Source organism: Macaca mulatta, chromosome 4 (genome assembly GCF_049350105.2).
Source record: "Macaca mulatta isolate MMU2019108-1 chromosome 4, T2T-MMU8v2.0, whole genome shotgun sequence".
NCBI classification, from domain to species: Eukaryota; Metazoa; Chordata; class Mammalia; order Primates; family Cercopithecidae; genus Macaca; species Macaca mulatta.
In genome coordinates this window covers 42,906,577-42,928,894 of record NC_133409.1, presented here as the reverse complement: position 1 = coordinate 42,928,894, position 22,318 = coordinate 42,906,577, and the positions used below count along the sequence as shown (strand labels likewise).

General features: G+C 41.3%; 2 long non-coding RNA genes across 2 annotated transcripts in view; one reads left to right on the top strand and one right to left on the bottom strand.

Annotated features, from left to right (window-relative positions):
- Nucleotides 1-10,458, top strand: part of LOC114677502 (uncharacterized) — a 43,585-nt gene extending 33,127 nt beyond the window's left edge. Inside the window, exon 2 of the long non-coding RNA XR_003728821.2 lies at nucleotides 7,996-10,458. This is a non-coding gene — a long non-coding RNA (uncharacterized LOC114677502). The remainder of the gene's footprint in view (nucleotides 1-7,995) is intronic.
- A 5,103-nt stretch (nucleotides 10,459-15,561) lies between these two features.
- Nucleotides 15,562-18,379, bottom strand: LOC144340650 (uncharacterized). The gene is made up of 3 exons (XR_013416894.1): nucleotides 17,844-18,379; nucleotides 16,749-16,959; nucleotides 15,562-16,673 (listed from the first exon to the last, which is right to left on the bottom strand). It is a non-coding gene; the product is annotated as an uncharacterized LOC144340650 (long non-coding RNA).
- Nucleotides 18,380-22,318: the final 3,939 nt, after the last annotated feature.

The following is a 22,318-nucleotide window of genomic DNA, read 5'->3' as shown; positions in this document are numbered from 1 at the left end:
CAAATCTCATGTTGAAATTTGATTCCCAAAGTGGTGGTGTTGAGAGGTGGGGCCTCGTGGGAGGAGCTTATGTCATGGGGTAGACCCCTTGTGAATGGCTTGGTTCTTGTATTAGTCCATTCTTATGCTGCGAATAAAGATATACCCAAAGCCAGGTGCGGTGGCTTATGCCTATAATCCCAACACTTTGGGAGGCCGAGGCAGGCAGATCACCTGAGGTCAGGAGTTTGAGACCAGCCTGACTAACAGGGAGAAACCCCATCTCTACTAAAAATAGGAAAAATTAGCCGAGTGTTGTGGCACATGCCTGTAATCCTAGCTACTTGGGAGGCCAAGGCAGGAGAATTGCTTGAACCTGGGAGGCAGAGGTTGCGGTGAACTGAGATTATGCCATTGCACTCCAGCCTGGACAACAAGAGTGAGACTCTATCTCAAAAAAAAAAAAAAAAAAAAAAAAAAAAGACATACTTGAGACTGGGTAATTTATAAAGGAAAGAGGTTTAATTCGCTCACAGTCCCACATAGCTAGAGAGGCCTCACAATCCTGGCAGAAGGTAAATGAGGAACAAAGTCAGGTCTTACATGTGGCAGGCAAGAGGGCATGTGCAGGGGAACTTCTCTTTATAAAGCTATCAGATCTCATGAGACTTATTCACTATCACAAGAACAGCACAGGAAAGACCCACTCCCATGATTCAGTTGCCTCCCACCGGGTCCCTCCTACGACATGTGAGAATTATGGGAGCTACAATTCAAGACGAGATTTGGGTGGGGACACAGTCAAACCATATCAGTTCTGTTTTCAAGGAATTGAGTGAACTCTTGCTCTCCTGAGACTGGATTGGTTCTGTGGGGAATGGATTAGTTCCTGAGGGGCAGGACTATTATAAAGTCAGGACACCCCTTCGGTTTTGACCCTCTTTGCATGTATCTACTTGCCCTTTAATCTTTTCCACCATATTTTGACACAGCACACAAGCCCTCACCAGAAGCTGAGCAGATGCTGGCACCTTGCTTCTTGTACAGCCTGCAGAACGTGAGCTAAATAAATCTCTTTTAAAAATAAATTACTGAGTCTCAGGTATGCCTTTATAATAACACAAAACATACTAAGTCAAATAGCAATTGAATAATGTTGGATAATCAAGCCGAATCATTACATCTCTTTAAAAAGTCCCCAATTCTTTTCCGCTTGGGAATTTTGAAGGAAAATTTGAGTATTTTATATATGATAATGCCTTTTCTTAAAAAACTGTTTCTGCAAACTCCAACACTATTTTCACTCTGTGCATTCAGTGTGCTAAGGCAGCATCTTGGAAATCTTTGGTTTGAATGAGCTGTAACTTTAGCCTCTGCCGATATTCTGACCAGCACCCTTTTCATTTTTAGGCCCTTTTTTGATCCAATCAGTCGCTTACTTTTTGAAATTTAAGTTTCTGGGTTGCAAATAAGTAATTTGTATTTGTAACATCATTAATAAATGAATACATGCCTCTACTCACAACGGATTAAGAGAAAATAAATATAACACTACAAATGGAAGCCTGTGGTAAGGAAGTCTATTGAACTTGAATTGTGGGAGGCCTTCATGTGCCCCTGGATCCTCTCTCATTTATTTATTTTGAGGACAGAGCTAAGCACTAGCAGGTAGTAATACATAACAACTCTGATTAGTGCTAAAAGGTTTGTGAATTTAGTAGGAACTCCTCCACCGAATAGTAAACTTCTTGAAGGGAAAGACCTGGCTTTACTCCCCAGTACTTGTCAACATAGAGTGTCACACAGTAGATACACATAGATGTTTGTTGGACTTAAATTTGATTAAGGGATTCCTAGGAATAATTGTTTTCTCTAGGTATGAGTCACAAAAGTGAGGTAATTGGTTCTTAGGTGAGTTATAATTTATTCTCTTTCCACTCCTCCAATACATTGGTGAAAAGCAATAATAACAAGTGTTTGGCTAGCAAGTTTTTCACAGAATTAATCCAGTTTACTGCTTGTAAAACTTTTGTCTCTCTTCATGCATCTTTTCCTAATATGGTAAATAACGCATTTCAGAGAGTGTTTTCTTGACTTGGTTTTACTATTAGTTAATTCTTTTAAAATGTCCCATTTTCACTATCAGAAGTTGCTCACTTCTTGTTGGGAGCTGTGGTTTATTGAGGAGGGGGAGTTCCTTTAAGGCTAGTAATACTTTGGAATCCCCAGGGATGGTCCATGACAAAAGAGATTAGAATTCTGAAGCAACACCCTTCAAACCACAAGTAGTCCGTCTATCATCTGAGTCATAGTCATCAACCAGGTCTGACTGAACATAAAAAGGGGGGAGAAAAGGAAGAAATCCTCATAAAAGTACATTGTACCCAGTAAAAAATTATTGTCATGCTTTAGAATTTTGACAATCAACCCACTGAAACATTTTATACTTAAAATTCCAAAGAGATTGCCATATCAAGTCCCTACCATAAACTTTCCTGTATTATGTTAAGTATTTTTAGTTTTATTAATTTTGTTGAACACCTATTCTTTAAGTTGGTTTATAACTTCCTTGGTGGGTATTTTTTTTTTTTTTTCTGAAGAAATGTTTCTAACATCTCAAGATTCAGATTATTTAAGGTACTTTTTATAGGTATCTACATTCCAATGAAATACAAAAAATTGAATTTATCTGAAAAAACATAAGCCATCAAATCATTTGTCAGAGCTGATCTATGTGGATGATAGGTCTGCATAGGCTTATAGATCACAGCTATGCACCTTAATCATTGAAGGGGTCCTGGAAGGGAAATTTATGTTATCTTAGAGAGCAACAAAAGCCAGGGGACAATCAAATGAAAATCCTTTTCCTTTCATAAATAACTTAATAATTAGCATTTATGAGAATAGCTGAGTAATTTTGGCTATTAACCAAACCTTTTTTATCCTGTTTTATGGCCCAGGCTTGGCTGACAAGTTGCCGAACCGTGAGTGTATATATAAATATATATATATATATATATATTTTTTTTTTCCTGCTGTCACAACCACCTGTTTTAGACTTAGCTTTCATTTTGTGTGTGTGTGTGTGTGTGTGTTATCTTTTGCTCTCACAGGCAAAAAAAAAAAAAAAAAAAAAAAAAAATCCTTATTTTGTAAGAAATACAATTTCTTACAAATAATAAATAAAATTCAGGTTCATGAGCCCTGAATTTATATGCCAACTTTAGAGCTTTTTAGCAGTAGGATTTGGGCTACTTACTTAACAGACTCCCTCCTTCCACTCCCCCTCCTCACAAAGTCATCCTTACCTCTAAAATGCAGGTAATTAGACTGACCGCCTAGAGTTGTAATGGGCAGATGTAAAAACATAATGCTAAGTTTCCAGCATCATGGTAGATGAACAAATGGTGATGTCCTCCAGCAGAAAGTCAATATGGCCTACAAGAAAGGGCAGGGGAGAGGGGCTCCCAAGACCCACATTGAAGTCCTGGCTCTACAACTTACTAGCTGCCCACATTGGGAATTCTCCTAAACCTTCTCTGCATCTCAGTTTCTTCATTTGTAAAATGGGCAGAATATTCCTTAATCTACCTCTCTAAGTGGTTTAAATGAAATAATTTTGTGAAACTGCCTTATAAAAATGATGAGATGTTAAAATGTTATTAATATGATGACAAAATTTTTGGAGTTAACTTTTTTTCCCTCTGGGGAATAGTATTGTTTCAACTGGAGTTCAATGGTTCCCTTTTGCTGAAGGTAGTGGCATTTCTCTCTTTTTTTTTCTTTTTTCTGAGTGACTCAGTTGGCACTTGTTATGAGCTATCTTGTAGGTTTTCTTTTTTTTTCTTTTCTTTTTTTTTTTTTTTTTTTTGGCACCTCGACTCTGTTTTCATTTTTTCAAGAGTAAGGACCCAATTTTAAACTTTGTGGGCTGCATGCTGAGAGCTCGTAGGTGGAGCTGAAGGGGAAATCCTCCCTGGGGCACCATAGTTAGTGTGGGAAGGGCCAGGGTTGTGGAGTAGAGCAGAGATGGTTTTCAGAGAGAATAGGAAAGAAAAACAGGAACTTTGATGACATGGAGAAATTCTGAGATGCAGGGGAACATTGAGGGGCTTCCATGGACTTGCCTTGATCTTAGCAAGAAAGAAGGCCAACAAGATGAGGGAAAGAGAGTGGAAGGGAGTTGGGATCTTAGGGGCTGTATGTCAAAGTGTCATGTTAACAGAATAACCAGCATATAGCTGACACTAAAAAAGTTTCTTAACTTTGAGATGAGTAGAAAATATTATTTCATTATTTCATTATTCATGTCATATAATATTAGCATAGATAATAAGATATAATAATAGTAACAGCATGTATTAGGTACTGAGAACAGCCTTACTAAGTAGATGCTATGATTATCCTTATTTTAAAGATGAGAAAACTGAAATTTTGGAAGGAAGTTCTGAAACACTATTGTGGGGCATAGAGTATCAAGTTTAGTAAGGAAAAGCAAAATGATTATAAGAGAGAATCGAGGGTCCAACTGAAGATGGATGGCATGAGTTTAAGACAAAACTCTCAGCACAATTCCATGTTTACCTCAGCAATGTACTGCAACTTGGTGCAGTTGGTTGAGTTGACTGAGACTTAGAATACAATGGTTAGGAAAACATCAATCTCTTTGCGCTCCACATTGGACTTAATGACTATGAGTCATGTCATATAGAGGAGGCAAGTTTTTCAGTGGAGATAGGAACAACTGAAATATGTTCTTCAGCCTAGTGGAGACAAGTAATTGTCATTGGCCGGTGAGTGTTTGAGATACTTCAAAGCATGGATTGTGCTTCACCCCGCCCTCTCTAGCTAAACTCCTTGGCTAATGGCCTGCATGATCTTAACTTCATTCTGGAAATACTGGTTAAGAGGATTCGGGACAGGCCATTTGGAGGCTGGTGAACCTGACAACCTACGCAACCTACATTTGCACAGCCCAGTTATTTTCTGACTAATGGGTCAGAAAGAGGGGGCAGAAGAGGAGAGAGAAATCTTCACCAAACAAACAGCTGGGCCGTCTGGGTGGAGTTGCTTAAGGCAGTCGCAAAAAACCGATCACATCATTTATCTCTCATTTAATAAGGGCAAGGCAGGGATACTAGCTGTGAGACGCTTCTGCTCCGGGAAAGGTAGGAGCATTTGAACAATCTCTCCAGTATAGGGGAAGGGGGACATTGGAGTAGAAGTTGGATTGTTGAGTCACAAAGCAAATAGGTATCTTTTTATTCTAATTAACTTGAGAAAGAAAGAATTTGGTGTTATATCAACCCAGTGCTTAAACTTTTTGCCTTCATTCTATAAAAACTATTTGTGAAAATCGTGCCATTATGACTTATTTTTTGATCCGGATAATGGAGCATTCTCTAAAGGGAGCAGATGGATTGATGAGGAGATTCAGAATAGTGTCAATTGTTAGGAAAGAGGGTGTCCCTGTTGGCCTGGGGGTGAGGGGAGAGGCTCTGACAAAGGTGCTTGGTCCCCAGCCACGCTGTATGTGGTTCTTGTCTGCCTGGGTCCATGTGAAGAGACACTGCCAGATTGATTTGGGATGTGTCCTGGGCAGTGAGACTTTTGAAAGTGCGTTGGTTGATTCTAGTGCACAATCCAGTTGAGAACCACTGTTTAGGGAGCAGGGTGCCTAAATTATGATATAAAAAGAAGCTTTTTATGGGAAAGACTCTCTATCTCTCTTCTTTAGCACCAGGAAAGGAACTAGTATTAGTGATAGGAAGTGATAATCAATGGGAAGCCAATTGGGGCTCAAAGGAAAGAAAGCTTTGATGCTTGGTACTGAAATGGAAGTGGCGTGGTAAGTGGAGAAGCCCCTGATGCGGGAGATGATCAAGGAGAAGGTGGACAACCATTGACTGGGAAGGCTGAACTAGCCCAATGACGGCTAGATAGTGACAGGAGGACCGGAAGCAACCTCAAGTCCCTTCCCCTTCACTCAGAGCCACTCAGTTTTCTCTCTTTTTCTGTATTGGGTTGGGTTTCCCCATAAAGATTTTCTTTGAAGAAAGCGTCTGCTGAAAAAAAAACTTTTAAAACCACATAACTAGTTGACCTTTATGGCTATTACCAACCTGAAGTTCTATAGCATTAAATCTTCTCTGATGTTTTCTAAGAAACCAGGCTACTGATTGATCCATTCTTCCAAAGGCCAAGGGGGAAAGGAAGGAGAGCTTAGAAGGGTGGAAAGCATGAGTAGAAGAGGGAGACTTCTGTTAGCTGAGGGCCCTTAACCCTGTCTAGGCTTGGAACCACCTGGGAACTTTTCAGTAAGACACCCTCCCAAACCAGTGATATCAGTCTCTGGGGATATATGCCCGGGTATGGGTATTCATGAAATGCAGCAGAGTTGAGAACCACTGGCTTAATAGATGGGCACTGAGGAGAATTCTTTTTATACATCGAAGCCAAACATGTTAGACAACCAACACGGCAGTTCTTAAACTCCAGGTGCATCAGAATCACCTAGACTTGTTCAGACAGATCGCTGGGCTCCACCCCCAGAGTTTCTGATTTAGTAGGCCTGTGACAAAGCCAAGAATTTGCATTTTTAACAAGTTCCAGGTGGTGCTGACACTGCTGATCTGGGGAACCACACTTTGAGAACCACTGCTTTAACAAAAGGAATTTACTTTTGACCTTAAAAACAACTCCCTAACATTGGCAAGTAATTGATAGTGTGCACCCTTGTTATGATATGATGAGAATGGCACTTGGCCTCTGTGGTCTCCCTCCCATCAAATGCATTAACCCAGTCTAATCATGAGAAAAACATCAGACAAATCCCAACAGAAGGACATTCTACAACATATCTGACCAGTAATCCTCAGAACTATCAAGGTCAGCAAAGCCAAGGAAAGTCCAAGAAACTGCCACAGTTAAGAGGGCCCTAAGGAGACATGACTACTAAATGCAATGTGGTATCCTGGATGGGATCCTGGAGTAGAAAAAGCACATTAGGGGCTGGGCGTGGTGACTCACCCCTGTAATCCCAGCACTTTAGGAAGCTGAGGCAAGCAGATCACTTGAGGTAAGGAGTTCGAAGCCAACCTGGCCAAGATGGTGAAACTCTATCTCTGCTAAAAATACAAAAATTAGCTGAGTGTGTTGGTGGGCACCTGTAATCCCAGCTACTTGGGAGACTGAGGCAGAAGAATCACTTAAACCCAGGAGGTGGAGGCTGCAGTGAGCCAAGATCATGCCACTGCACTCCAGTCTGGGCAACAGAGTGAGATTCCATCTCAAAAAAGAAAAGAGAAAAAAGACATTAGGAAAAAACTGAGGAAATAATGTATCAATACTGATTCATTGGTCGTGACAAAGGTACCATATTAATGTAATATGTTAACAATAGGGGAAACTCAGTATTAGGTAGGGAGCTCTCTGTACCATTACTGTACTAATTACATTAATTCTATAATTTTAAAACTATTCTAAGATAAGCAGTTTATTTGGAAAAAAAAAAAAAAAAAAGAACTTCCTGACTGCTACAATACAGACCATTCCCGATCATGGTTATGGAGGAGGTATCTTCAAAAGCATCAAGGTAAAAATATCAAATAATTGTATTTGTTTGAATGAAAACTTATCTGGATATAGGAGGTGAGTTACATAACATACCTTTATCTGTTTTTCTACGTGCTTATGTGACTCAGATGATTGTGTGACTTTGAAATAATTTTTAAGGTCGATACTTTATATATACATATAGCATATAGATATTATACATAATACAAATATAGTATACATATGTGTATCAGCATACTTACAGCTGGTATGAAAGATAAGGTAGCTGATGCCTCTCAGTTTATTAGGATGCAGCTGCAGTGGGAATACAATTTTAATTAGAAAAGGTACCTGTCATAATGACTTAATATTCTTGGTAGACATTTTCAACCTTTTGATTATGCCTATCTGGAAACCATCACAATGGTGGTCTTTCTTTCTCTCTCTTCTTTTGTTTTGCAGTTGCAAGAGAACCTGCTTCAGGTGGTCTAAATGAAAGCGAGTCCGAGTCCTGTGCTTAGGTAATATTTAGCTGCTGGTTTATGGTTATGGATGACATTATTCCATTGGCTTCAAGAGGGCACTTCATAAAATTCCTCACTTACTGATTCAAATTTTAATATATCCGTGGAGCACTGTGTGCTCACGGCAGGTGAGGATAGAGGTGAGAAGACCCAGCAACTCCCTGGACATCCATATGTGTTAATCAGCCAGGCATTTACATTGTTTCCCTAACTTGGCTTTAGTTCCCCTCAGCCTTTTGGGTGTTGGTCAGAGATCGTGGTTATGGAGGAGGTGTCTTCAAAAGCATCAAGGAAAAACTATGAAATATTTTGATATTTGATACCAAATATCCAAATTTGCCATGGTGCCCAGCATGGCTCAAGATCAGAAGTGTCAAGCACATCTGGTAAGGGAGATAATAATAATTCAAGGGCAAATGAATTGCCCCATGAACAGTGGATTACAGTATGGATTTGTTTGGACCACTTATCTTTTCTTTTGAATTGACTTAACTCCTACATTCGTAGGAGATAAGCAGGAAATCAGAAGCACTCCTAGGGATTGGCACTGGTCTAAAGGACAGCTCTAAGGAGAAGCTTAGATACCAGATTCATCTTCCATCCAACAGAAGCTCCCCAGGGATAAAACTGCAAGGTTAAATGTGAAACTCAAAATTTGAAGCAAAAGGCTCTCCTCATCTGCACGTTTTTTCTTCCTAAATTGAGCAGTAATACTAGAAACAGAGTCAATTGAACCTTAATAGTTCCTCTGGGGTACCAGGCATCATTCTAATGAACTTGTTTCATCCTCACAGAGGCACAGATAAGGTAAGTAACTTGCCAAAGTTCACACTGCTTGGAGTAGAGTCGGGATTCTAATCTGGCTTGTCTGGCTCCAGAGCCCATGTTCGAAACCATTAGGCTCATTCTGCCTCTCTTGAAGAAGACACCAAACGTCCCAATCTTGGCTAGCCTGGCTAATCCCAGAGACCTCCACAGTTAAACAAGGTGTAGAAATAGAATGTCCCATCACTTAGCTATACTTCTATCCCTCCCCACTTCTATACAACTACCACTACCATTGCCACCAGCAACTGGTAAATATTGATGGAGCTTCTTTTCTTTGCCAGGCACTATAGATACAAATTTTTTTTAAAAAGAGACTGCAATCCTGACCTCAGGAACTACAGAGGAGATAGACACCCAAGCAAATATGCCAACAAAATCCCAAATGGGGTCTAGTAAGGGGGAAAAAAAAAAGCTGGCATAGCCAGATGGGCAGGGACTCGCCTTGCTTCAGGGACAAACTTGCAGTAGTGATGAATTCCTTTCATTCTTAGCTTTCCTCCTATTACTTCCCTGATTTCTTTTACTTACAAATGACATGTCTAAATAGCAGAGACTTGAAGTTCTCTTGTTGAGGTGCTGAGATGTTCAGAAGGGAGGTATCCTGTTTAACCAACAGATCATTTATAGATAAAGAGAGGCTCTAACTTAGCCTTCTTCCAGGGCAGGAAATCTTCTGTTCCATATGCAATATCTTCTGGCAGCCTTGTTCTCTTTTTGTCCTTGTCGACTACAATAACAAAAAGCTGTTGGCGAGGCATTGCTTTGCTATTGACGTGTTACCTTTGAAACCTCCCTCCTGTTATGGAATAAGCCTCTTCCAGATCATGGATCATTATCATCTGGTCTGACAGGCAGCCTTGTTGCCACGGAGACCCGAAGGGATCAGGCGTGGCGTTTGCTTGCATCATCATCCCCTCCGGGGGAACAACAAGGACTCTTCTGCACGTCACGCGTGGCTGTCCTGGGGCTGGCTGCCACCAGACTTTCCCTGCGGGTAAAACCTAAACAAATGACCAGCTGCAGATAATATCAAGACTTCTGTTTGATATGTTAATAGTGACAACCATATTTCCACAATTAACAACGGTGGGAAGAAAACACTGTAGTCACCAGACTTGGGAGGAGAGGGTTTGTATTCACACAAACACAACCTTACGTCACTGCTTGCCACCACAAAGGTCTCTGTTCACTGTTTTGTTCTTGAAGATCATCCTTGTGCTCATCCTCTGATCTTGAATTTCTACAAAACGTTCTCAGTTTATATGCCCTGTGGCAAGTGCAGCAAGCACTGTTTCCTGTTTCTAAACTTGTAGAAAATCATCCATACATCTTACAGTTGTCAGTTTTAACCAGATAACAGCGGCACTTTGTTGCTGCTTTTTTATCTTTAGCTTCGGTTAACAGGACCTTGGAAGTAAAGTTGTAGATTTATTCAATAGAGTATTCTCAATTAATTTGCCTAGATTTCTACATTATTCAAAATCTAAAAAAGTAGAAATGCATGCTTATATGTCTAAGACCTGAAAAATCCGTGGTGACATCCCAAAATAAATGAAGATTTTAAAACAATAAATGACTTTTTTTTTTTTTTTTTTTTTTGCTCTGTGCTTGGGGAGAAGAAATGAAGGAAACATCAATGTTGCTTTAAGGAATGAGGACCCCAAAAATAAGAATATATAATTATGGCAGATAGGGCATTATTCAGAATTGATGGGGCTGGTGTGCACACAAACATTTTAATAGTTCTAATACTTTATGTACACTCTTGCGATGAAGTGATGACTTCATTAATTGATTGAAGAATATTTATGCAATGCTACTATATGCTAGCTGTAGAACTAAGCTTAGTCTCTTAAGATCTTAACATTCTGAAACTATTAAAATGTGTAATCACCATTTGTAAAAGTAAAATATACTAATCTAATAATCTGGAATGTACATTACAGTAAAAAAAAGCGGGGGAACATCCTATAAAATATCACTCAGAGATAACCACCACTTACAGAGTGAGGTATATTCCTGCTTTTTGTGGATTGTGTGTGCGTATATATATGTTTAAGCAAAGCTAACAATATACTATTTTTATAATTTGGCATTTACTTTTTTCTTTTGCTTAACTTTATATCATAACCACTTTCCCACATTATTACAAACTCTTCATAAATAATCTTACTAATGATCATGCAATATCTTATTTGTAACAAAGACTATCTTTTTTTTTTTTTCATCAACACACTGCATGGACAACAGATTTATTTTTTAAGTAAAAAATCTTTCTTGGCTACACTAACCAATGTTTTTTGTTTTTGTTTTGTTTTGAGACAGAGTCTCATTCTGTCGCCCAGGCTGGAGTGCAGTGGCATGATCTCGGCTCACTGCAACCTCCGCCTCCTGGGTTGAAGCGATTCTTCTGCCTCAGCCTCACAAGTAGCTGGGATTACAGGCATGTGCCACCACGCCCGGCTAATTTTCATATTTTTAGTAGAGATAGGATTTCACCGTGTTGATCAGGCTGGTCTCAAACTCCTGACCTCAAGTGATCCACCCGCCGCGGCCTCCCAGAGTGCTGGGATTATAGGTGTGAGCCACTGTGCCTGGCCACTAACCAATGTTCTTTAGAAAAGTTAACCTCATTCGTGTTTGGGGATGACACTCCCGTTCTCTTGGAGATATAAGTGCATACACAGACACTCACCACAACCCTTGGAGCCTGACAGGCCGAGACCATAGATGCGTGTCCAACATGACGACCATTTCTCATTCCCTTGTGGTGGGAGCTGTCCTCCTGACGGGCCAGGCCTTCATGTCTTCACTGACGAATTCAAGACACAGCACCTCGGATTCAGCGTCCCTCAGCACCGCCACATAGCCATCCTCCCACGTGGGAAACCTCTGCTTCCTGGTGGGAGGTCTCTCGCTAATTCCATGAGGAGCACCGAATATGTGTCAAGCACTGATCTAGAACAGAGGAGTCTCACTCTGTCACCCAGGCTGGAGTGCAGGGGTGCAATCTTGGCTCACTATGACAACGTCCGCCTGCCGGGCTCAAGAAATCCTCTCATGTCAGCCTCCCAAGTAGCTAGGACCACAGATGTGCACCACCACGCCCAACTAAGTTTTTGTATTTTTGGTAGAGATGGGATTTCACCATATTGGCCAGGCTGGTCGCGAACTCCTGGCCTCAGGTGATCCTCGGCCTCCCAAAGTGCTGGGATTACAGGTGTGAGCCACCACGCCCATCCCCAAGGCAGATATAATTCTTACCCTTGCAGAAGTTACAGTCTTAGAGGAGATAAGCATTTAATCAAGTAATTATGACATTTGCTACAGGAGTGCATAGCAGAGGGGACTTAACCAGAGGAGGTGACATTTAAACTAAAAATGTGAAAAACCTGTGAAATTAATCAGAAGAGGAGGAAAGCAACTCCACTATGTTTCCTGCTAGGTCTAATCTTCCCAAGAGATGCTTGGACTCTCTTCATCACCACTAAGAAATACGAGCACACTCTTAATTTAGGTCAAATTTTTTCCCTCCTGGACTTGCAATATGTTGTTCCCTTTTTCTGGAACACATTATGATACTTTTTCAAAACAGCAAGATTCTTTTACTCCCATTGTTCCTGCTTCTTGAAGTATTAATCAGAATATTGTGTCTGCCATCCCCTTCTTCTGGTCATTTTCACACAGTTTTCACGAGTTAGTTTAAATGTCACCCCCTCTGGTTAGGTCCCTCTGCTGTGCATTCCTGTAGCAAGTGTAATAATTACTTAATTAAATGTATATCGCCTCCCAGCCTGCAGTTCCTCCCAGTATTGGAAGGATAAGAATCATATCTGTTTTGTGTTTGGCTTCTGTTCTAGCTCATTGTTTGACAGATACTAGGTACTCAAAAAATATTGAAATGAATAGTGGGCATTTAGGGTGCCTCCACTTTTTTTTTTAAATAAGCGGTGATGAAATGAACATCTTTTATGCATGATGTCCATATTTTGGAATTTTTAAATTACTTTCTGACGATAAGTTCTTGGAAGTAGAATTACTAGGTCAAAGGATATAAACACTTGGAGTCCTCTTAGGAAACAGCACATCGCTTTCCAGAAAGTTTTATACTCCTACGAGCAGTGTATGAGATTTCCTGTTGCATTGTGCTCTTATGAACATGATTAGGCAAAGAAATCATTTTTGCTAACTTGATAGTAAGAAAAATTCTCTACTGCTGTTTCACTTCTGCCTTTGTTAAGTAACAAGATGAACATTTTCTATCTGTTTTTTATTTATATTTGCTCTATTGTGAGTTGTCTCGTGTCCTTTGCCCATTTCTATTCTGAAATCTTCATGTTTTTCTAATCAATGTTTATAAGCTCTATGTTTCAGAGATATTAGACGATTGTTTCTTATTGTTTACCATAGATTTTTCTATGTAGATGTTTGTATTTTAGTCTGTGCCCTTCTTAATGTTCAGAAGTTTACCATTTCTCGGTGGTCAGGTCTATTATCATTTGCCATGGGATTTCTTACATGACAAACTCACAGTGCTCTTCACCAGCAGTGATCAAATAAATATTCAGCTATTTTTTTTGGCATGTATACAGTTTGATTTCTTTGCCTCTGTGTGTGTGTGTGTGTGGTATGTGTGTGTGCGTGTGTATGTACTTGTGTATGTGCATTTATGTGCACATGTACTTGGGTCCCATCCACTGATAATTTAATTTGTCATCTGTCAGGAAGGGAGGGCTTTCTTTTGCAAAAAGGACCGACCAGTTGTCTCACCATGACTTGTAGATTTTTTGTTTCCCAATGATCTCAGGTGTCTCTTTTCACTAACTTAAAAATCAATATTATTGGAGCATATATATGTCTTCCTGGAGTGGGTCTGGTCCTTTTTAACCATCTAGGTTTTAGGGAGAGTCTTTGAGAAGGCACAGTACCTTCTTCTGCTTCCATTCTTCTCCCCACTCATCCCCCTGGCTCTGGGTGCCTCTGTTCAGCAGCAATTTCACTGAAGTTGAACTCTGAGCATCTAAGGAAAGCTGGAAATCTGAAACAGTAAAGGCACAGGGCATTTGCATGAAAGCCCATCAGGCTAATTTGGCCATGTTTGTAAATGTGTCTTTCAGGCATTATCAGAGCAAAGCTTTAGTTTGTCTGGCATTGGACCATTTTTAAAAACGTATAGCCTATGAATAGATGACTGCTAAAAAGTAAGTGCTATGGCAAAAGACAGATTATCTAGTGTTCCTGGATAATCATTTGAATGTTCAGGAGACCCAAGTCTCTATGGTGATAGTTTCTTCTTTTACACAACATCGCAGAGCTGTGCAAAAGGGGGAATGCCAGTCTTAACTAAGACAAGAGCCGACCAAGTGTTTCCTTCACAGGAAGCCACTAGCCACGTACTCAGAACAGTGGGGGGAAGACATATCTTTATATTAAGTTAATTTGCTCTTGCTTTCTTCTTCACCTTCTTGCTCACCAGCTTTTGACTCAGTTACAATATTATAACTGTTGGTCCCTGAGAAAATCAGAGTCACAGAATTTAACTTCTCAAGTTGTAAAGCATTCTCAATACTAATTTGATGCATTTTCCATAAATCAATATTGGAAACAAAAATGGGTGATTATTTGTATATTTCAAGAAGCAGAAACAATGGGAGTAAAAGAACCTTGCTGCTTCAGGAAAGCAGAATAATTTATGTCAGAGTGCTACAGGATTGAAATGGAAACATTTTAATTCCTGTGCCCTGCCCCCAAAATGTGGATGAGGATTTTCCAAAACTGATGAATTCAGCCTTTATCCAGAACTTAAATATAATGTCCCTCCCCAAGCCAAATCTTAGACGAATGTAATTAATATTCTTTTTTATTATTTATTTATTTATTTATTATTTATTTATTTCGAGACAGAGTCTCCCTCTGTCGCCCAGGCTGGGGTGCAGTGGTGTGATCTCGGCTCACTGCAAGCTCCGCCTCCCGGGTTCATGCCATTCTCCTGCCTCAGCCTCCTGAGCAGCTGGGACTACAGGCACCTGCAACCACGCCCGGCTAATTTTTTTGTATTTTTTAGTAGAGACGGGGTATCACCGTGTTAGCCAGGATGGTCTCGATCTTCTGACCTCGTGATCTCCCTGCCTCGGCCTCCCAAACTGCTGGGATTACAGGCATGAGCCACTGTGCCCCCCCCAATATTCTTTTTAAAAAAAATCTATAGAAATTTTTGCCCCTGGGTGGCTGTTAGGGCAAGGGGTTACAGGTATTTAGAATGTCCTAAGGTGTTGTAGGTTTATTAGCAAGTAATAGATAACAAGTAGCAGAGAGAGCTCCACCTTAAAGAATACAGAGCCTCATCCCCAGCTCTACTCAACCAGTGCCCATCTCCCTTACCTGCTCTTCTTTTCCTTTTCCCCACTGTACTTATCCTCCTCTAACATACTATTATTTCTCTTGTTCTGCTTATTGTCTGTTTTCTGTCTCCTTCTCTCTGAGGACAGGGATTCTTACCTGTTTTATGCACTAACGTATTGTGAGTGCCCAATGCCATGTCTGGCACATGACGAGGCACTCTGTCAATATTTGTTGAGCTCAATTTAATCAACTCTCATCCCTGAAAAGAGCAGGGTTCTGATGAGGTGGGAGTCCTTCTGCTTAATGATGTCATGCAGGACCTAGCTCTTTATAACTCTACTTCTTTTTATTTTTATTTTTATGTTGGCTCTATCCTAAATCAGGCACCTTCTGTGATTCCTAGATGACTCTTGCTCCTTTTTCAAACACACCAAGAGGGACAGAGGGACTTTGTCTTGTATTCCAAAGCAGAGATCCTGAGACTCACGCTGAACAAATGGGCTTAGGTCACAGTCACTCTGGCTGGGGGGGATAGAATGTGCTGATGGCTTAGCCCAGGCCACGTGTTCCCTTCTTGCCACTCAGATGGAATTAGCCTCTCAGGTATCGTGTGGATCCCCAAACAAAAATCGAGGGGCTGCTGGACAGGGAAACATGGAGAATGGATGCCCACACTACTCGACAAGCAAGAACAGGTTAATCAGTTAAAAGTTTACCATTACAGGCTGGGCGCAGTGGCTCACGCCTGTAATCCCAGCACTTTGGGACGCTGAGGCAGATGGATCACCTGAGGTCTGGAGTTCGAGACCAGCTGACTAACATGGTGAAACCCCATCTCTACTAAAAATAAAAATATTAGCTGAGTGTGGTGGTGGGCGCCTGTAATCCCAGCTACTTGGGAGGCTGAGGTAGGAGAATCGCTTGAACCCAGGAGGCAGAGGTTGCAGTGAGCCAAGATCACACCATTGCACTCCAGCCTGGGCAAAAAAGAGCAAAACTCCTTCTCAAAAAAAAAAAAAAAAAAAAAAAAGGAAAAATTTACCATTACAAGTAAACAGAATTTGAAAACTCCTTTCCCCATTCTACCTAGTTTATGTGACTAGAGATGAGGTTAGACTCAGTTTAGGAGGCTAGACTGAGTTAATATTCTTCATGGGATGAATTTGAGATTTCCCAAGAGTGGGAGGAATCTCCTAAGAGAATTCAGGAAAGAGCAACCAAACAAGATGCTGACCTTAAGAATCAAGAGATTGTTGCCTCTTCACTCTTCCTGTGGATATAACTTACCAGAGTTTACTTGCTGGGTACACCAGACACTGCTCCTCTTCATTTCCAGGGATTTATTGTCCCAGTTAAGCGGCTGTGTAGAGAGGCTGTGAGTTGCAGTCAGTGGCCAGGAACGCAGGCGCTTCCCCAAGCTGCTCCTGCCGAAGTGGAGATCGTCCCCTAGAGAGGCCCATTGTGATAACTGGCTCCTCTCCATGCCCTTCCCCATCCCTGTATTACTAACCCAGTGCTCACCCCCAAGTGGAATACTGTTTAATTTGGCCATCCATCATTCTATAACGCAGGGAGTGGATTGCTCCAGGTAGGTCCTGGGATGTGGTGCGGTTTCCTGGGTTATGCATGAAGTTGACCTTTCTGCCAGAGAGGGTAATTCCATCCCCAGGATCTTAGGCTCCTTTCTTCTTCTCAGCGTAAAGGAAGCACTCTCGTTTTCTAATACCTCAGCCTAAGAAAGTAACAGAAGTGATCATTATTTTCATGACCACAGCTGGCTCCCCAGAACAGTGTTGTTCCTTTGGAGCAGTATTAATTAATCAGCCATGACACCCTCTGAGGATGAAATCTGACCGCCTATCCATGCATGATCTAGGAAGGCCCTGCTTGCTTTGCCAACTCCATTTCTCTCCCATTCCCCCCCCCCTTTTTTCTTTCCATTTCAGTCACACTGGTCTTTAAGTTGCTAAAATAATCCAAAGTCTTTTCTTCCTTAGGGTCTGAGACTGCCCGGATTCAAATTCCACCTTCACCACTTAGTAGCTGTGTGACAAGGGCAAGTTACTTAACCCTTCTGTGCTTCATCTTATACCTCTGTTACATCTTATACCTCTGTTAAGCAGGGTTAACAGTAGTTCCTACATAGGGTTGTGTTAGGATTAAAGAATAGAACATATGTAAAGTTCTTAGAATGTTACTGGTTCATAGTAATGTCTGAAAATATTAACTCCTCCTCCTCTTTGTACCATCCCTATCCTCCCCAACAAATCTCTTCTAAAAATCCCTCCCCTCCCTTTTTCCAAGTCTGGATTTCTAATATGTCCTATTAATAGTTATTATATAAACTGTCATAACCTTGGAGACCTTTTCTGACCCTCTGATCGAAAGTAGCTCCTTTGTAATTTTCTCTCACACCTCTGCCTGTTTCCTTCATAGCACTTATCTCAATTTGTGGTTGTATATTTATTTGCTTTTATTTCTTGGTCATCATCTTTCTCCATGACTAGGCTAAAAATGTCATGGTCAGAGTCCTTGGCGGTTTCACTCATCCCTGTGCACGTTGTATGCATCTACACAGAGCAGGCAAACAATACATATTTAGGAATGAAAGCCTACCTCCTCTGAGCAGTCAGCAGCCTACAAAGGGAATCTGAAATTCTTAATTCAAACTCTGTAATATGCTGGAGCAGAAGTCACATTGCTGGGCATCAGTGCTGGGTGTCCTCATTTTGGTTGACATGACGGGGTGGGGAAGGAAGCACTCCTCCTACTTAAAAGAAAATGCCAAGTCAGTTGGACATCTCAGCTTTCCTGAGCCTCAGCTGTGGAAGTTCATGGAAGGGGCAAACAGGAGACTCTGCTGGCCAGCCAGTGGACAGATGAAGCCATGGGCCAGCTTAGAGGAGGGATGTCATTCAGCAGTACCTGTGAGACAACTTGTAGGGACCTCAAGAAATATTTGAAAGATACCTTACAGGGTACAAAAGGTCCACCATCCCCAGGCTATGGAAAAAACCAGGGAAATTTGAGTTGGGGTTGTTCCTGTTATCTGTACAGTCTGGTAAGGCCAGGGGAAACTTGAATGACAGTATTCATTCTATCATGGCCAGGACTCAACCCTGTGCACAGAGTTGACAGAGAGAAATATTCCAGTGAAGGCCCCTACCAGTCACTGGGGGAGAAAGAGCAGTTATCAGTACTCCCATATCATTACCTGTGCGGCCTCCACCAGAGGCTTTGACCTTAACAGGCTGCAGGTTGTATTGGTGGGGAAAATTAATCATTTTCTTCTTCTTCTTTTTTTTTTTTTTTGAGATGGAGTCTCGCTCTGTTGCCCAGGCTGGAGTCTAGTGGCGTGATCTCGGCTCACTGCAAGCTCTGCCTCCTGGGTTCACGCCATTTTCCTGCCTCAGCCTCCCGAGTAGCTGGGACTACAGGTGCCCGCCACCTCACCCAGCTAATTTTTTGTATTTTTATTAGAGATGGGGTTTTACCATGTTAGCCAGGATGATCTCGATCTCCTGACCTCGTGATCCGCCCACCTTGGCCTCCCAAAGTGCTGGGATTACAGGCGTGAGCCACTGCACCCAGCCTAAATGAATCATTTTCTATCATACTGAACCTTTAAATAAGTCACACTTCCAGCACTAGCCAATAGTAAAGGATATTAAATATGTTTCTATTATCTGAACAGGGAGGAAAGGGGTCTTTTGAGAAGCATATTTAGTGCACCGGGAAATTGTTCATACCAATACTTTTAATGCAGAGGGCATCAACCTGAGAGTCAGGAAGTCACACCTGCATCTTTCTTATCCCTAAATTTGTTCCATTTTAAAAATGAATAGCAGAAGTTTATAAAACAAAATGTAAACAACCTTCTCTTTCTCCCACTGCTCTTCTAGTCCGATTCCTTACAGGTAGTCACTATTAAAACAGGCCTGCAGCTGGGCGTGGTGGCTCACGCCTATAATCCTAGCACTTTGGGAGGCCAAGGTGAGTGGATCACCTGAGGTCAGGAATTCAAGACCAGCCTGGGCAATATGGTGAAACCCCTAAAAATATAAAAATTAGCCGAGTTTGGTGGCACACGCCTCTGGTCCCAGCTACTTGAGGCGGGGCGGGTAGGGGGAGGGAGCCAAGGCACAAGAATTCTTTGAACCCCGGAGGTGGAGGTTGCAGTGAACCGAGACTGCGCCATTGCACTCCAGCCTGGGTGACAGAGCGAGACTCTGTGTCAAAACAAAAACAAAAACAAAAACAAAAACAGGCCTGCAGGCATTCTTTCCCACTGTCTATGTACATTCATGTATACGTACCTCCAGCCCCTACCCATGCATGCATAAAAATTCTTTTAAAGAGATTATATTATGAACACCTTTTGCTGATACAGGGATTGCCTTACCTCCTTCTCAGGTCTGCAGTGTCTCCACGTTCAGAGATTGCGCTTTATTTGATCATCTTTTTATTGAAAGCCATTCTCTTATTGGTAGGTAAGCTGCTTCCATTATTTCTTGTCTACAAACTGCTACCTTGAGTGTCCTTGTACATACATCTGTAGACTACATTCCTCCATGTGTATTTACTGGGTCAAAGTCATATGCATTGAGAATTCCAGCAGCTGGATTTAGATTGCACTTCTGCTTGGAAGTGTTAACATGGGCATCCTAACTCGTTTGAATTAAGTTTAGACCAGCTAATCTTCAAAGTCCCTTCTTGCTCTAACGTGGGTTTCTGTTTGTTTGTTTGTTTTTTATTTGTTTGTTTGTTTGTTTTGATGGAGTCTTGCTCTGTCACCAGACTGGAGTGCAGTGGCACGATCTCGGCTCACTGCAACCTCTGTCTCCAGGTTCAAGCGATTCCCCTGCCTCGGCCTCCCAACTAGCTGGGACTACAGGCACGTACCACCATGCCCTGCTAATTTTTTTTTTTTTTTTTTTTGTATTTTAGTAGAGATGGGGTTTCACCATGTTGGCCAGGATGGTCTTGATCTTCTGACCTCGTGATCTGCCCATCTCGGCCTCCCAAAGTGCTGGGATTATGGGCATGAGCTACCACACCCGGCCTGCTCCAACGAGTTTTAAGATTTCCAGCCTCCTCTAGGTGCTGGCTGCTTGAGGCTGATTTTTATACTGGGTTTTAGAAATGATTCTCTACCTAGAAGAGAGACAGAGAGAAGAAGTATTAAAAGCAAATGAGCAAATGCAGCTGAAAATTGACATGTAATTCATGGGAATTGGATGGAATTAAGCCAAGGTGCATGAAATACACTTCATATTGTGAAAGGATAGATCTAAAAGTGATGTGTTTGCCAAGAGCAGTCCACATTGATATTTCATCTCAAACAGTGTCTTGATATTTAGAGATGAGCGTTCTCAGTACTTAATGGAGGGCAGTATACCAGGGTTGGCGCTAACCCAACCCATAACCTTTGAGCCATAGTCCCTGTAACTGTGTCATCAGCTGGTTTCATAAGAGAACATGCCTAAACCTGCCCAATCCTTGGCTGGGGATGCTTTCAGGAAAATCCAGGGTGCTGTTGAAGTTTTGTAGGTGACTCAGGTAGTGGAATTCTGCTTTTGAGTCAAGACAGAATTTTAGCTTTGCCTGGTTGGGGGTTTAGTCACTGGAGCTAGCCCTCTAAGGTCATATTGAAGTAGGCAGAAAAATTGTCTATGGAATATGTTACCTTGAAAGATGATTTCATTTAATTGAAAGATTCACGAGATTTTTCCTTATGATTCCACATTGATTTTAGTTGATGATGTTATTATTCCCCTCCTTTCTAGGAATAATAGGTTCAGCCTTAGAGAATGACCATCATATTTCCATCGTAATCCAGAAACAACTACGATGTCCAAACCCTATGACATTGGCTTCCTAAATGAAAGCCAATGGAGAATCTTGGAGCAATTCATTCTAAATAATTGGTGAAGCTTTTTCTTAATAAAAATACAGAGCTTTCCAACTTAATTCAATAGTACTAGGTACCCACTCCACATTACTGAGATTTTTAAACTGTTATAAAATGAACATTTGGAGAGCACCCATATATCACTAGGCCTTAGGAGAAGAAAAAAAAACCCTGAAATCTTCTATTTAAAGAAGACATGTAAACATACCTACGAGTGCCGCTGCATGCCAGCCTGGGCAACAGAGCAAGACCCTGTCTCTAAATAATAATAATAATAATCATAACGATAAAAACAAAAACCCAGAAATATCAGACGAGACAGGCTAGTGTTACTGTTCCTTTATCCTCTTTTAATGAGGATTAATTTAAGCCCCCACGTAGCAAAATAATATACAAGATATTTGCAGAAGGCAAACATTGACCTCCAGACTCCTCTAACTTTCTAGACGTTGTTTATTCTTGAGCCTCCAACTTCCCCATTATTTTGCTCCAATGACTTCCCCAATCCACGAAGTTTCCTTATTTGTATTTTAAACTCATCCTCTCTACCCTCATAGCTCCTTTCCTGTAATTCTGAAATTCTTTTTAAACTCTACTTGCATCATTTTGATTCCAGAATACGTACGCACTCGTTCACAACCATTTGCCTTACAAAAGACATCCCTGAAATGTGGCCCAAAGGAAGAAGCCCCTTGACGAAGGGGGTTGCCCAGATAAATGATTCATTGCCTAAAGTGATGGACTTTTTACAATGTCATTTTTATTTTGGAATGTAGGAAACTGGTTTCGCTGTCTTTTGAAGCATCATCACAGAGGCATAAACTGAGGAGCAAAGCTTGTAACTGAGAGGTTTTAAATGAAAAGGGTAAGGGAAACAAACAATATCCCACCAGGAGAGAGGTCTGATAGCTCAAGTGTCTCCTTTCCTCTCCTGGTCGCCTCACACGCAGAGGCAGTCTTACTAAACGTGCTGTGCAGCAGCGACGTGACTCACAGTCAGCTAACAGAGCAGGAAGTCACCTGACGACAGATGGGAAAGTCCAGAGTAGATTGAACGTACTTTTTAAGAAAAGGAAATAAAGAAGGCAATTTGTAGGGCTGTCACAAGGTTAGAAACCCCGATTATATTTGATAGTTCGGTGCAAGGCAGTAGCCTGGGAATGCATTAATCTGTATATCA